Here is a 14107-nt window from a genome sequence, read left to right on the forward strand (position 1 = left end):
TATGAAATGGTTGTGAGGGAGATAGGCCGGTAGTTTGATGCATTTAGTTTACCACCCTGCTTGAAAATTGGCGTTACATTCAATTTTCTTTACATCCGCGAACAAGTTTTTATAGATAAGCGAAAGAGGTTTAGCAAAGTTAGCTACACATTTACTAAGGACCCGTGGATGTAAGCCACTGGAGCCGAATGACTTACTTTCATCAAGGTTGTTAAGACACTTTTGTACTATTTCGATCGAAAATTTTGCTAGGTTGACAACACAAATTCAAGGTTCATTTGTGTTGAATTGATCAAGTGTACTTGTGGGTTTGACGAGTCGACTACTACGGTACGTATGTGACAAGCTGAGTTAGGTGAAATTGATCAAGATACTTTTGGAATAGCACTGATTGGACGTAAATTCAATGACATTGATGTAACTGATGCGACCTGCCCTTCACTGTTTCACATTCCAAAACGATTTTTCTAGAATTTCAGCATTGGTTATTCGATGAGTTTCTTGAGCTGGACACCGGAGCAACAAGCTGAACTCAGCTTGTTGCTCCGGTGTTCTGTTTTCGCATACGTAAACACCTCTGCTTTGTGGTAATCTCTTCTTTGTGGTATTCGCATGTTTTTAGTATTTCAGTTTGAAATGAAAGATTAGATAGTGAGACACGTCGTTAATTTTTGTTCAAAAATCTCACGATTCCCACTTTGCACGTGTTTTCACACTTACAGTAATAGTAAGTTGAAACTATGTAAAAATAACAATTAAATTTTAAAAGATCAACCAAAATCAAATTAAGTAAAATACCATCATTAAACAATCTCCAATTTTAAAAAATTATGAAATACAAGTTTTCTAATTAGTAAATAAAATTAAAGGAAAATTCGTCTTAGAAAATGCTACTAAGAAATTTATTTTAAATTGGCTTGTAGTTGAAGTTTCTTTTAATTTCGATGCAGGAAGGTAAGTTATCAAGTACAGCCTGCCAATACCTAAAAAATAAAAATAAAAAATTACTACTGTCCTGTTAATTTATCATACATGTTCTAAATAATAAATCTACACATACTGTAATTTGAAAAGCTTGTTGAACAGTCTAGATTTAGATATGTTGTGGATTAAATAGCTAACCTTAATTTAATCTTAAACGAGTAGAATAATTTATTCTCAAACCAATATAACAACTTAACCTTTAACCAATAAAGTTACTATATACATCTACACCTTAATTCATTCAAAAGAAAAAGAAAAAGCATAACATTAGGAAATGTGCGATCTTGTTGATATTTTTGTAACAGGTAAAATTTATCAAATTAATTGAAATAAATTATTTTTATATTTTGAATTTGCTATACTTTTTATGGAGGCTATATGAAAAAATCTTGAAATGTTAAAATGAAATAAATAAAATCCAAAAAAAATGCATTAATTAATTTGAGTAAATATAATTTCCTGAAATTGAGATATAATCAAAATAAAAAAGGATTTTCAGAAATAAAATGAAACCAAAACAATTGTTGCTTGTACATTTTATTTGATATTAGCAAGCACAAATTTTTAAATAAAATGCCATAAAACTGAGCAGCTTTTTAAGTCTTTATATCTTTTATACCTATTTTCAAGCTCACATTACTTACTTAGATTATGGTATTACTAAGATAACCTTAACCCAAAGATCAGGGTTTAAATAATCTGATACCTGTCATCATGTTTATCATGATGTTATCTGATGATATGATGTTATCTGATGATATCATAATGTTATCTGATACCTGCATCATGTTTATCAACTTTGAAAAACAAACTGCAAAATGCTTTTGTTTTTGAAAGTGAAAAATATAAATGGATATTATAAAATGTAAATGAGAGAAACACATTTTTTTAAGCTATATACACCAACATATGTATGAAAAATTAATAACAAAAATCTTTCAAATCTGTAACTGAAAATTCTGTCAACACTTCAGTTCATTATTATTATAATGAAACAGTATATTCTAACAGTCTGTTTAAACATAAAAATTAAAACTCCGAATAAATTCTTTTGCAGCTGCCTATACTTTTTATTCACAGTCATTACATTTGCGGTAGTCTTTCAAGAAATAAACTATTGTAATTAATAACAAAACTCAGTAATAAAAATGTTTATCAATTTAATAACAACTTAATAAGTTAATTAAATGTTTTCAATTAAATATATATCCTTCAAAAAAATATATTTAATAAAGTTACAATACAAGATACAAAAAAAAATGCAGAAAAAAATTAAGAGTTTTTCAAATAATTGAAGACCTGAGATCAAGAACGTCCCACGTCAAAAAATAAACATTTTTCAGGAGATTATAAAAACATAAAATAATATATTTTTTTAAGTTATTCAAAAAAGTATACAAATGGAAATTACTATTTTTAAATTAAGTGAGTCTAGAGAGAAAAAAGATAAGTATTTTTAGAAGATAAACCATTTAAGCTTGTTCAGTGAAGGCTAATAAACAATGCGGTACTAAGGACGTTCATGATCTTATATGTCAAGGGGGAACGAAAAATAAGAAATAAATGTCTACAAAACATATTAATTAGCTTAATAGCAACGTAACATAAAGTAGAATAAAAAAGTGTAATAAAAGCTGGTAGAATATTAACACAATATCAGCTAAGAAACTATTGTTCAAAATGTTAATGCTATCAAAATGTTTATTCATCCAACTCAACACACTCATCATTGGAGTCATTACCTTCACTATTTTGGATGGAAAGTAACGACTGATTAAACGATATAGCCTCATCACTAATAAACTTGTTTAGTTTTTGCAAATCTCTAAATTTGGCAGAGTTAATTGGCAAACTGGTAGTGTACATCGAGACGGTTGGCAATGAGGGATTGATATTAGATTTTTCAATAACAAAACATTTAAAAACAGAACTCTCCGTTTCCAATGAAACTGCAACCATATCTTTGTGCAAATTGGAATATTCAAAAATAAAATAACTACTCACTGCGAATCTTTCTTTATTAGCCATAATCGATTTCTTAAAAAAAGGTTGAAAATGACTTTGATAATCCTTAATATCAGCGCCAGAAATTCTGACAACAGGAAATTTTTGGGAGACCACGTCCATCCATTGCGAAGGGAGTTTAACTGTTTCTAATCTCCGTTTCATACCTTCAATAATTACAAAATGCCTATCGCATGGCAGAAAACTGTGCCCACAAATTTACCAAAGTAAACAAAAACTGAACCATGGTTACATTGCAATTTTGTCCAGGACAAGCGTCGCTAAACAAGAAAACCGTATTAACAGAATCAGGAAGCTTCGAAAAATAATCATTCAAGCAGCTAAGAACTTTATTAACGCCTCTCTTAGCAACATTTTCTGGCCATATATACATGGTGGATTTTTGAGAGGTGCTGGTTAATAAATTAACAGCAAAGGTATAAGTCCATAGTTGACGGGAATAAAATATATCCGTGACAGGTAATTGCGGAACTGGAATATTTTGTGCAAAGTCAAAAGTTATAACAACAATGTTGTCGCTTAATGATGAAGATTCTTTACATAATCTCATGCGAGAATAAAACCGGTTGGCTTTCCGCTTGTGAACAAGAAGACTGAGTTTTGCATTGTTACAAATGTCCCCTGCCATCTTTAGGAACTGATAGGAGACTTGCCAAAATAGAAATTCTTTTAAGACGACGTTCTGTTACTCCATGCAAGGCAATAAAAGCAGAGCGACAAACATCTGCTTCCTTGTTTCCACATTTAACAGTATACTTGTAACTTGTAGCCCGCTTGACACTCGTATTGCCTGTTCTAGGTCGCCTACGCTTTATTTCAGCAGGTTTTATAAGTGCAACTAAATAATTATCCTGTCCATATTTTTACCTATGGTATGAAAAGATGTTAAAATAGCTTTCTTCTCCTTATTGATGAACTTAGAAAAGCACATATGTCGCCAACGGCAATCAACCCCTGTAGTCCTCATAGGACCAAACTTTTATTCCAAGAAATAAATTCCTTACCTTCTGCTTTAGCATGTTTGATTACATTGCGTTTCCACAACATAAATATTTGCATTGCATACTGGCTTTGAATGATTTGTGTAAACGATAGCTATTGTGCTGTACTTTGTAGCCACTATAATACTTATTAACTTAAAATTCAATCCAATAAACTTAATTAATAAAAACACATTACTTTATATAACAACAGAAGTTTTCATATTCTGCCAGCTTTTAATACATCTTTTATATTGTTTTGTGTTACGTTTTGATATATTTTAATCTAAGCTAATGCATGCGTTTTGTAGATGTTTTGTTTATGTTAGTGTTTCGTGCACATTGGACGTTATTGTTCTTAAAGTGCTAATTTCACTGCTTCCAACAATAATAACAATTATTAATTATTAGGCAACAAATAATTATATTATATTATATTAGTGCTAATTAAATAATTATTATTTATGAAAAATTATTAAAAGGCAATATGCGTAACTTGTCTATCAACATTATTGCACGTTATCTCCATTTTCGATTATTTTGGACTTAGGACGTTCTTGATCTTAGAACGTTATTGTTCTTAAGGTGCTAATTTCTCTGCTTCCAACATTAATTTTATGAAAAGTTATTATAAGACAATATGCGTAACATGTCTATCAACGTTATTGTACTTTATCTCAATTTTCGATTATTTTGGGCTTAGGACGTTTTTGATCTCAGGTCTTCAATTTTGAAATTTAATGAAAACATTACTTTGAAATGCATGAATACAAAAAAAAACAACAGAAAATTACACTAAACAAAAACATAAAAGTAAAAGTATTAGTAAATATAAATAACTATAAAGATCTAATAATGAGAAGATAACTTTGAACTTCAAAAATTTTCATGCTGTGTTTTTTTACGCAAAGCCTGTTTATCTGAGCCAAATAAAATTAAAAGTAATATTTAGTGTGTTTAAATATCCTTACAACACGATAAAGTAGAATTAACATAAATTTATCTCAAAAAATGATCTGATTGAATTTATCGGTTAAACATGAACAACACTGATGTGTAGCTCAGTTACACGATGTAAGTTAAGATATTTTTTAACATTTTTTCATACTGTTTTATATATATATACTAATTATACCTACTGATAAATATTAATTTTTCAAAACATACCTTAATATTTACTATTAAATCGCTTAAAAAATTTTTAAAATGTCAAATGACAAATAAATAAAAACTTTTATAACATATACATTTTAACATTGAAAAAAAGTCTTTTTAAAAAAATAGTTTTTTTTTTTTAATTAAACTTTTTTTTTTTGCCAGTTTTTTGAAAATTAGTCAAAAATATTAAAACATTAGAGATAAACTCATACTTATCTTTTACTGTATTGGTAAAAAAAGCAGGAAATGGTCCTTAGTGTGTTAGGTCCATATTTAGTTAGAGATTTTAAAGATAACTCAATATTTTAGGTTTAAAGACTTCTTGAAAATCCAAAATGTCAATTTTTACAAAAAAAAAACGATATTTCAAGATACATCTTTCAATATCTCTAGCTAAAAAGAAAGATAAAAATGCAAGTATCAGTTTTAAAGTAAAACTATGTGTATCGAAGAGGTAATATAGTGGTTTATCGAGCATCTTTTTGTTGACTTGTTAATCATGATTTAAATAATGTGTAACAACGAAGAATGCGTAAAATTGCATATATTCTTCCATAAACAAAAAATATAGTTTAGATTTTTACATATTAACACATTAAAACATCTAACTTTAGACCAATTCAGCCATGAACCTTGGTTACTTAAATGCATGTTTTAGTGTAGACTAAACCGAACGTAAAAATATTCCAGTCTAAATAACATTTAACTTTAATAATCGCGCGATAAATTCGCGTTGAAAAGTTTTTGGTCAAAAAATAACGACTTGAAACCTTGATAATGTTAGATTTTGTTAACTTTACTTCGTTTTTACTTGTTTTGAGGCGGTTAAAACGTATGGCACCCGTAATAAAAAAATCCTCAACAAGTTTTTTATTGCCTACTGTGCTAGACCTGTTAAGTCCGACTACAATGACGTTTAACTTGCAACTTTGAATATTTTTATTTTGAGCAGCTTGAAAAAGTACTTAGTTGCTCCCGCTGTTGTTAGCTCTTGTCGGTTTTGTCTGTGAGCAAAGATACAAATGATGGCGTGGCTGACAGTTTTATTTCTTTCAATTCATTAGTATTTTCGACCGTAAAAATGATTTTTGTCTTTTAGGGTTTTTTCACTTACTTAACTTGATTGTTTCGTATCCGCCAGTGCAACAAGTACAGCTGCCTTGATCATTAAAGCGATTTTATTTTGGTAACTTTTCATGACTTTCAAAGTGTTGGTTGCTATTTCTTTGGTTTTTGACATTGTTGACAAGTTTTTAAATTTTCAATTTTCAGTTTAATTTATTCGAGTTAAAATTTAAATTTATTTAGATATTTATTGTTTAATTATACCAATTTTGATACATTTATATATAATAATAAATTTATCCGTAAATAAATACTTGTAATTACTAATAATGGAATGTGCAACCTTGACCAAATTATTTGTTTTATAAAACAAACATCATATAAAACAACTAATATAAAAATATCATATTTGCTCGGTAGAAACAATGTTGTTTTATTTTCTAAAATAACATTATAAGATGTAAGCTAGTCAATTTTAATGGAAGCTGGATATTTCAGCAATGCTAGTTTTTGTCCGGTAAAAGACAACAAAGAAACATCTATTCCAATAAGTTTTGCAGTACCAGGGGTCTCAACATCTGTAGTCCATATACAATCAGCCATACCACTTTTGGTAATATAGTTTTCCAAATCATCACCTACATAACCTGATAAGAGACTGGAACAATACTTTGATACCATGCGCTTAACAACAACATCGCGAACACGGATATATTGACAATCAGATCCTGTCAGTAAAAACGAAATTGCTTGAAAAAACAATTCGCATCACCTTTACCAACATGTAGTTTTGAAAATACATTAATTTCTTCTCCATTAATAAGCTACTAGCAGAAAGCAACCCGTAATACGGGTTACGGTCGGTCTGTTAATTTTTAGTGGCTGTTTTCCACAATTTAAAGTTGCGATACCTTAACTAATACCCTGTAAGAAAAACTCCTTCAAATTAAAAAATTAAACTATCTGAAAAAATTAAAATAAATTAATTTACCAATTATTTAACGTTATTTGAGTAATTTACAACTGACATAGGTCATATCAGTGTATGGCCGAGCCATTTTCCTAGACATTACTAAGTTCAATACAATACGTTTTTAGTTACTGACACAAAATAATAACACTTCATCATGCCTTAAATTGACGAAAGAATTAAGCTTAATTCTTGTTATATTTTTTAAAACATGAACTTTAATTAATAAGATTAATATGAAGTGAAGTAATTTATTTATGAGTTATTAATTTTTTGGTATCCCCTTGATACATGTTTCTTTAAAAAAAGAAATTATCTTTAAAACGATAAATGCACACAACTAAATAAATTTATTATAAATAACTAAGCAATTGAGTACAAATACGTTTCAAACAAAAAAAAGTCGATTTACAATCAAACATGTGTATTAGGGTGGAGCGATTTTCATAGCAAAAAAAAGAATTTAAAAACCAATATTACTGAGACACGAATCAATGTCTATTAATTATAAGATAAAAGTAAAAAAATATTTTTTGATTTTAATGAGATCTTGAGGGTCCTCTTTGGAATTTAAATTCTTGACAGGTCCTAATAATTTTGAATTTTTTTTTTCTAAACCATATCAACCTTGGACTCAAAAAAAGCAGAAAAAAATGCTTGTTTCATAAATAATAATTTTATTATTTATGAAACAATATAATTATAAATTTTTTAGTGAAAAAAATACTTGCAAAAATATACCTTAAAACCCCCGTTTTGTTGAGGACGGGGGTTTTTGATGAAAAAAACAACTCTACTTTTTTAATTTTAATTTTTTAATAAAAACAAATATTATTTTCAAAATCAGTATATTATTTTGCTTCTTGTAAGTATCAAGTTAATATAGTTTAGAAAAAAAAAATTTAAACAATATTAGGACCCATCAAAAATTTAGAATCCAAAGAGGAACCTCAAGAACATATCTAAACTATAAAAAAAAAAGAGTAAGGTTCTTTTTTCACCAAGATATTGATTTGCTGCTCAGGCAAATCAAATTTCAAAAATTTTCAAAATCGCTCCACCCTAATGTGTATTACAAATTGTAAAAAATATGTAAACTTTGATCTTTTATATTGCATTAATGCGTCATATGACAAACCTAAAATAAAAATTGTAACAGATAAGTAGACATAAAAGAAAAACAAAACAAACAAACTGGAAAACAATTTACCTGCTGTTTGGTAGCCTGTTGTCATACTTAAACTGCTGTCATGATGCAACTTGTCGGTGTTGTTTTATGACGTTATTTCACGTTGGGTTTTAGTAAACTTTAGTTATATTTAAAAGACATTACAATAGATTTAAAATATTTTAATTAGAAAGAAAAAAAAAATGCTTCAAGGAACCAAACTAAAAACATTAAAGATAAAAAATCAAATAGATATAAATAAATTGCATTTATATAGCTAAATAGTCTTGGCTTATAGTAAATTTTAAAAGCAGTGTTTTCAATAAATTAAACTACCAATTAATTATTTTTAACAAATAGAATGTAGCATCCTATTATGATGATTGGGTAGTGAATCAATTTAATTATATTTAAGTTTAATTGGTGAAAAACAAATAAAATTTCAATTAAAAAAGACAAAAACAAACCAAATACAAACAATAGTATATTAAAAAAATAAAAAATTACAAATTAAAAAAAAAATTACAAAATTAAAATAAAAAAAAGAACCGAAGAAAAAACGGCAACAAAAAAGTTATAAATATCTTCACTGATAGAAGACATTTACAACCTTTTGGTTGCTGTTTTTTCTTCGGTGTCTCCCAAAACCCCGGTATGGATGAGCCCTCCATTTGAAGGATGGCTCATCCATACCGCCATTACTTTGCCATTTATTGAAGGACCTCTCCGAGAGAGGCCCTGGGTGTTGGGAGCGATATCTTTTGTACTCTTCAAATGTTAACGACTCTAAAATTACAAATAGAAGGATATAATAAAATTTAAAAATATTTACAATTTTTTTTAATCAAAATATAAAGCAAACCTCACCATTTTCACAGGATGAAGAGGATGCTAAAAATAAATTAAAAAAAAGTAAATTAAAAAAAGTTAAACTTGTGAGAAATTTAATTTTAATAAAAATATGAGTAAAATGCAAACAGTTTAAAAATGTCATATTTATATTAAATAATTCTTTCACCTATTGCACATATTTCTCCGTAAAAAATATATAAAATTTAAAACACAGCCCTACCAGTTATGCTTCTACCAGACACAAAAGACAAAAAATATACCTCAGAATATAATTGATAGAATTATATTTACATATAAAGAAATATTTAACTATAATTTTTTTTACCTATTCCCCTCATTTCTTCCATGAAATTGTCTAAAGTAAGATAAAAGATAACTGAAGCTAAAACTAATTAAAACTAAACTAAAATTAACTATAAACTAAACCAAAACTAAAAAAAACTTTAAATTTTAATATCTGTACCTCAGAAGACAAAGGTCGGTTATCCATTTTTTTGTTAAAATGAGTTATGTATGAGACCTTTTTAATTTTTTCAGTATCTACATAGGTATAAAGACTGTTTTCCTGCAACAATGTGAAACAAAGTTTGGTCAATATAAAGGGTCTGGTGTCCCCACAATGTTCAAAGGAAAAACGTCTGTAGTTAAGAAATGAGTTTTCACTTTTTTTATTTAACTTTTTATTTTTGTCAAAATTATATTTCATGTGCCTCAAGACAAATTAAATAAAACATAAATTTAACCATCAAGAATAAAAAAGCCAATAAAGACTAATTATTTTACTGTTTACTCTCTCCTGGAAAATTTCTAAAATGTGACAACTGACTTGGACTACTGAGTGTACAGATATAAATGCCTTATTTAACTATACTAATCACATAATTTATACTTAGTTTTTATTCCAACTCTCCTAAAAGAAAAAAGAAAATAAAGCTTTAGTACTTGAAGTTTTAAAATTCCAGTTACAGTACAAATAAACAAATTCCTATTAACAATTATCTAATAGCAAAAACACTGACTTATTTCAGTCTTCAATTCTGTGTCTAAACAATAAAAGCACTTAAATGTATAGACATTAAAATATCTACTTAACTTTTTAAAAATAAATTTACTAAACTAATGTAACTAATACCTTTATTAGCTCTCTCTTGATCAACTAAAGAAAATAAATTTTAATTAAACTAACTTGAGGTAAAATAATAAGAAGCTGTCTTACTGAGAATTTTAAATTTCTTCTCTACTATTGACAATATAATTTTAAGTATTACCTTAGTTACTATAGAACTATAAGTTCTTGGGCTAATTGTATAAAAATATAAAAACCTACTGTTTTACTTTCAAGTCAACAACAATATTTTAAAAAACATTTTAGTTACTTTATACAAGAATAAAAATCCTTTTAAACATACTACCTCTCTCTTCATTGTTGTCAACTAAACAGAAAAACAAACAAACAACTGATAGTAAATTTTCCCTTTGGTAGTAGGTTATTAAATAGATTAAATAGATCAAAGATCTATAATCTGCTCTAACAGTTTACAACATTATCATTAAACTATGACTATTTTCGACAACCTGGTGTAATTTAACATTGATATATTTTTTTTCAAATGACAAAAATTATTAAAGAACATTATATAAACATAGAACAAATGTAGTGATAGTGGATTTAATCTAAAAATAGAAAGATCCTTTAGAAAAAAGCTTACTGCTTTTAAATCTACAATAATTTCCAACACACATTTTTTTATCTACATTTATCTATAATAAAATATGAATTAATGAGTTACCATTATTTAAAGTTGATCCAGAAGCAACTAAAATAAATGATCAAATAAGAAGTTTATTTATATAATCTTGACGATAATGTTGAAATAAACAATATTTATTGCTTGAAAAGTAAAGTAACAAATGTAATTCAAGTATATTAAAATAAATGTACGAAGTTACCTGTTGTGGCTGGTGCAACTGAAGTTATAACTAAATAATAAAATATTAAATAAAAAAGCTATTTTATCTATCTTATCTATTTTATCCTGATGATTATGTTGAAATAAACAATATTTATTGATTCTTTTTAAAATAAATTAAAAAACATTACTATTTGCTGTAAAATAAAATAAAAGACATTACTACCACTTGCACCAACTGATGATGCTACCACACCGAAATGACAAAATTTATTAAAATATTTAAAACATATTCAATGCTTTAAAAGAATATTCAAAAGAAGTTTTTAAATCTACAAAATCTAAGTCCTTACTGAGTTCTACCTGTCTGTCTAAAAATAAAAATTGAGATGAAATTATATACAATAACATTGCTAATGTTACATTTGTACTCAAATAAAATCTAAATGATAAAACTTACTTAAGTCGCGGTCAGCTAGCCTGTCTAAAAAAAAAATTGTATTCTCATTAATCCTAATCTATAATCTATAAAAAAACTTACTAATATAAACGATAAATAAACTTGAACTAATATAAACTATAAATAAACTACTTTATACTATATAAACTAATATAAACTATAAATAAACTAATATAACTATGTTCGTATATATAAACTATAAATAAACTACTATACACTATATACTTACTAAAAAGGCCTTCTGCTCCTTCTAACTGCTCTAAAAAAATGAAACAATACTTGCTTAAAATGATCTAAAAAGACTGAAGACAAAACTGAAACACTTTTCTAAAAAAGAAACATTGTACAAAAAAAATCTTTTTTACCAGTCATTTTAGTTTTTACTTCTTCTAAAAAAAAAACAGAAAAATAAAAACAACGAACAACAAACAAATTTTAGTTTTTAAACAATGAACAACATCAGTTCCACTTGAAACTAAAAATTTATCAGCTCTAATGGGCTGGAAGACCTTGCTTGAAAGACCGCGTGGAGTAAAGAAACGCTTTTAGAAAAGCCTAGAAAGTTCTTTATTAAAAAAGAAAGTGAAGCGACACTAACACTATTGAATTACAGTATTCATATTTAGAAGATTAGATAAATTACAGTATTCATGTTTAGATTGTACTAAAAAAACTATTTTACCAGATATTTTATTTCTAACTTCTTCTAAAAATTGAAAACAGGCTATGAAAATTAGAAAAAGAAAAACAACCAACAACAAACAAACGATTATTTAAACTTTTGCTTTAAACAATGAACAACATCAACTCTTCTTGAGAATAAAAGTACATCATCTCCAATTTGCCAGCTGACTTTACTCGAAAGACCGCATGGCAAATGTAACCGCGCATAAAAAAAGTCCAGAAACTTCTTAAAAACTAAGAAATGGTGTATTTTACAGAATATAGAACCGTCATTAACAACACTAACATTAGGCGTAACTATGCGCACTATTCATTACCGTATTCATTTATAAAGATGGCATTATAAATATTTTGAGCCCTTGTTCTTCAGATTATTTTTAGCAAGTTTCTTTGGAGAGATGTTTCATTATTTTTGATTACGTTGTCTCGTATCATGATTATTATTTTCTTTTTTAAGATTTCTTAATAGTAATTTTTGAGAAGCAAAATTGTTTGATGATGTTGAATGCTTTCTATCATCTTATATATGATTGAAATTATACCCATTGAGTATAATATATCATTTGGAAGACAGGGTTGCCAATTATATATAATATATGAATAATATTAAATATAAGTAAAATGGTGAATACCCCATTGAATTGGGGACTTTAACACATAAAGCAAGAAGGATTCAATCTTAAAGTGAGGCCCAATTTTTACCATTTTCATTTAAGACCTTGATAATTGCCGTCTTAATTGTCTCTCCATAAAGCCATTGGCTTGTGGATAGTAAGCAGAGATTACACGTTGCTGAAAGTCTGTAATATCACGAAGTGCAATGCATAATGAACTTACAATATCACGATCTTGGCCATTAATTTGTATATGAAGTCAACCATGCCTGCAAATAACTCTATAGAGAAAGAAAAAATTATTTTAAACAACTTCCACTCATTGGACTATTGTTGTTTTGTTTACAATTACAATTTTCTGTAGTTTTTCCTTATAAGATTTTTTTTTTTTTTTATCAAAGCATTATTGTGACCTTTAATAATTCTTTCCATTTTTTTTGTGCAACTGTTGCTTACTTTAATTGTATTTCAATTAAAAATTTAAACGATATACAACTAGTTTTTTAAACAAAAAGTTGACTTGAAAAAAATAAAAAAAAGCAAAATTGAAATATAAATTTAATTTTGTTCAACCCCCCCCCCCCCCCCCATATTACAAAAATGTTTCCACTAACATAGAAAAAGTGTTTTAAAATTAGTCGATAAGCTTTTCCCGCCCTCTAATAAATTGCAAAATATTTTTAATTGAAATACATTTAAAGTTAGCTACATTTGCACAGAAAATATGGAAAGAATTACAAAAGGTCACAATAATGTATTGTTAAACTAAAAAGAAAAATCCTATATGTAAAAGCAACAGCAAATTGTAATTCTAAAAAAAAAAACATTTGTCCAATGAGTGGAAGTTGTTTATCCAAAAATGTGGCATATGAATGTGCTTTCTCAAAGAATGTATCAGATCAACAATAAATTGGCATAATAGAGGGTGAATGGAAAAAACGTTTTACCAATCATAAGCAATCCTTTAAAAATAAAAAGTACTCAAAAGACAACATGCTGTCAAAGTATATATGGGAATTAAAAGATTAAAATATTACCTGCATATAATAATATTTGCGAAAATTGCATTCCATGCCTACAAGAAATATTCGAAATTATTATACATGCAAACTAAGAATGATTATTTAACAAAAAATAGGAATTGATTTCTAAATGCAGGCACTAAAATAAGTTTCTTCTGTAAAACTATAAAAATAATTGAGCTCAAGTAATAATTACATTAAACTCCCTCCCTTTA

At 27.3% G+C, this 14107-nt stretch overlaps 1 protein-coding gene across 2 annotated transcripts in view; it reads left to right on the forward strand.

The window, feature by feature from the left end:
• The window catches only part of LOC136080675 (A disintegrin and metalloproteinase with thrombospondin motifs adt-1-like), an 89027-nt gene that overhangs the window by 30648 nt on the left and 44272 nt on the right, over nucleotides 1–14107 (forward strand). The window lies entirely within an intron of this gene.

The sequence above is a fragment of the Hydra vulgaris genome, chromosome 05 (genome assembly GCF_038396675.1).
Source record: "Hydra vulgaris chromosome 05, alternate assembly HydraT2T_AEP".
Taxonomy (NCBI): Eukaryota; Metazoa; Cnidaria; class Hydrozoa; order Anthoathecata; family Hydridae; genus Hydra; species Hydra vulgaris.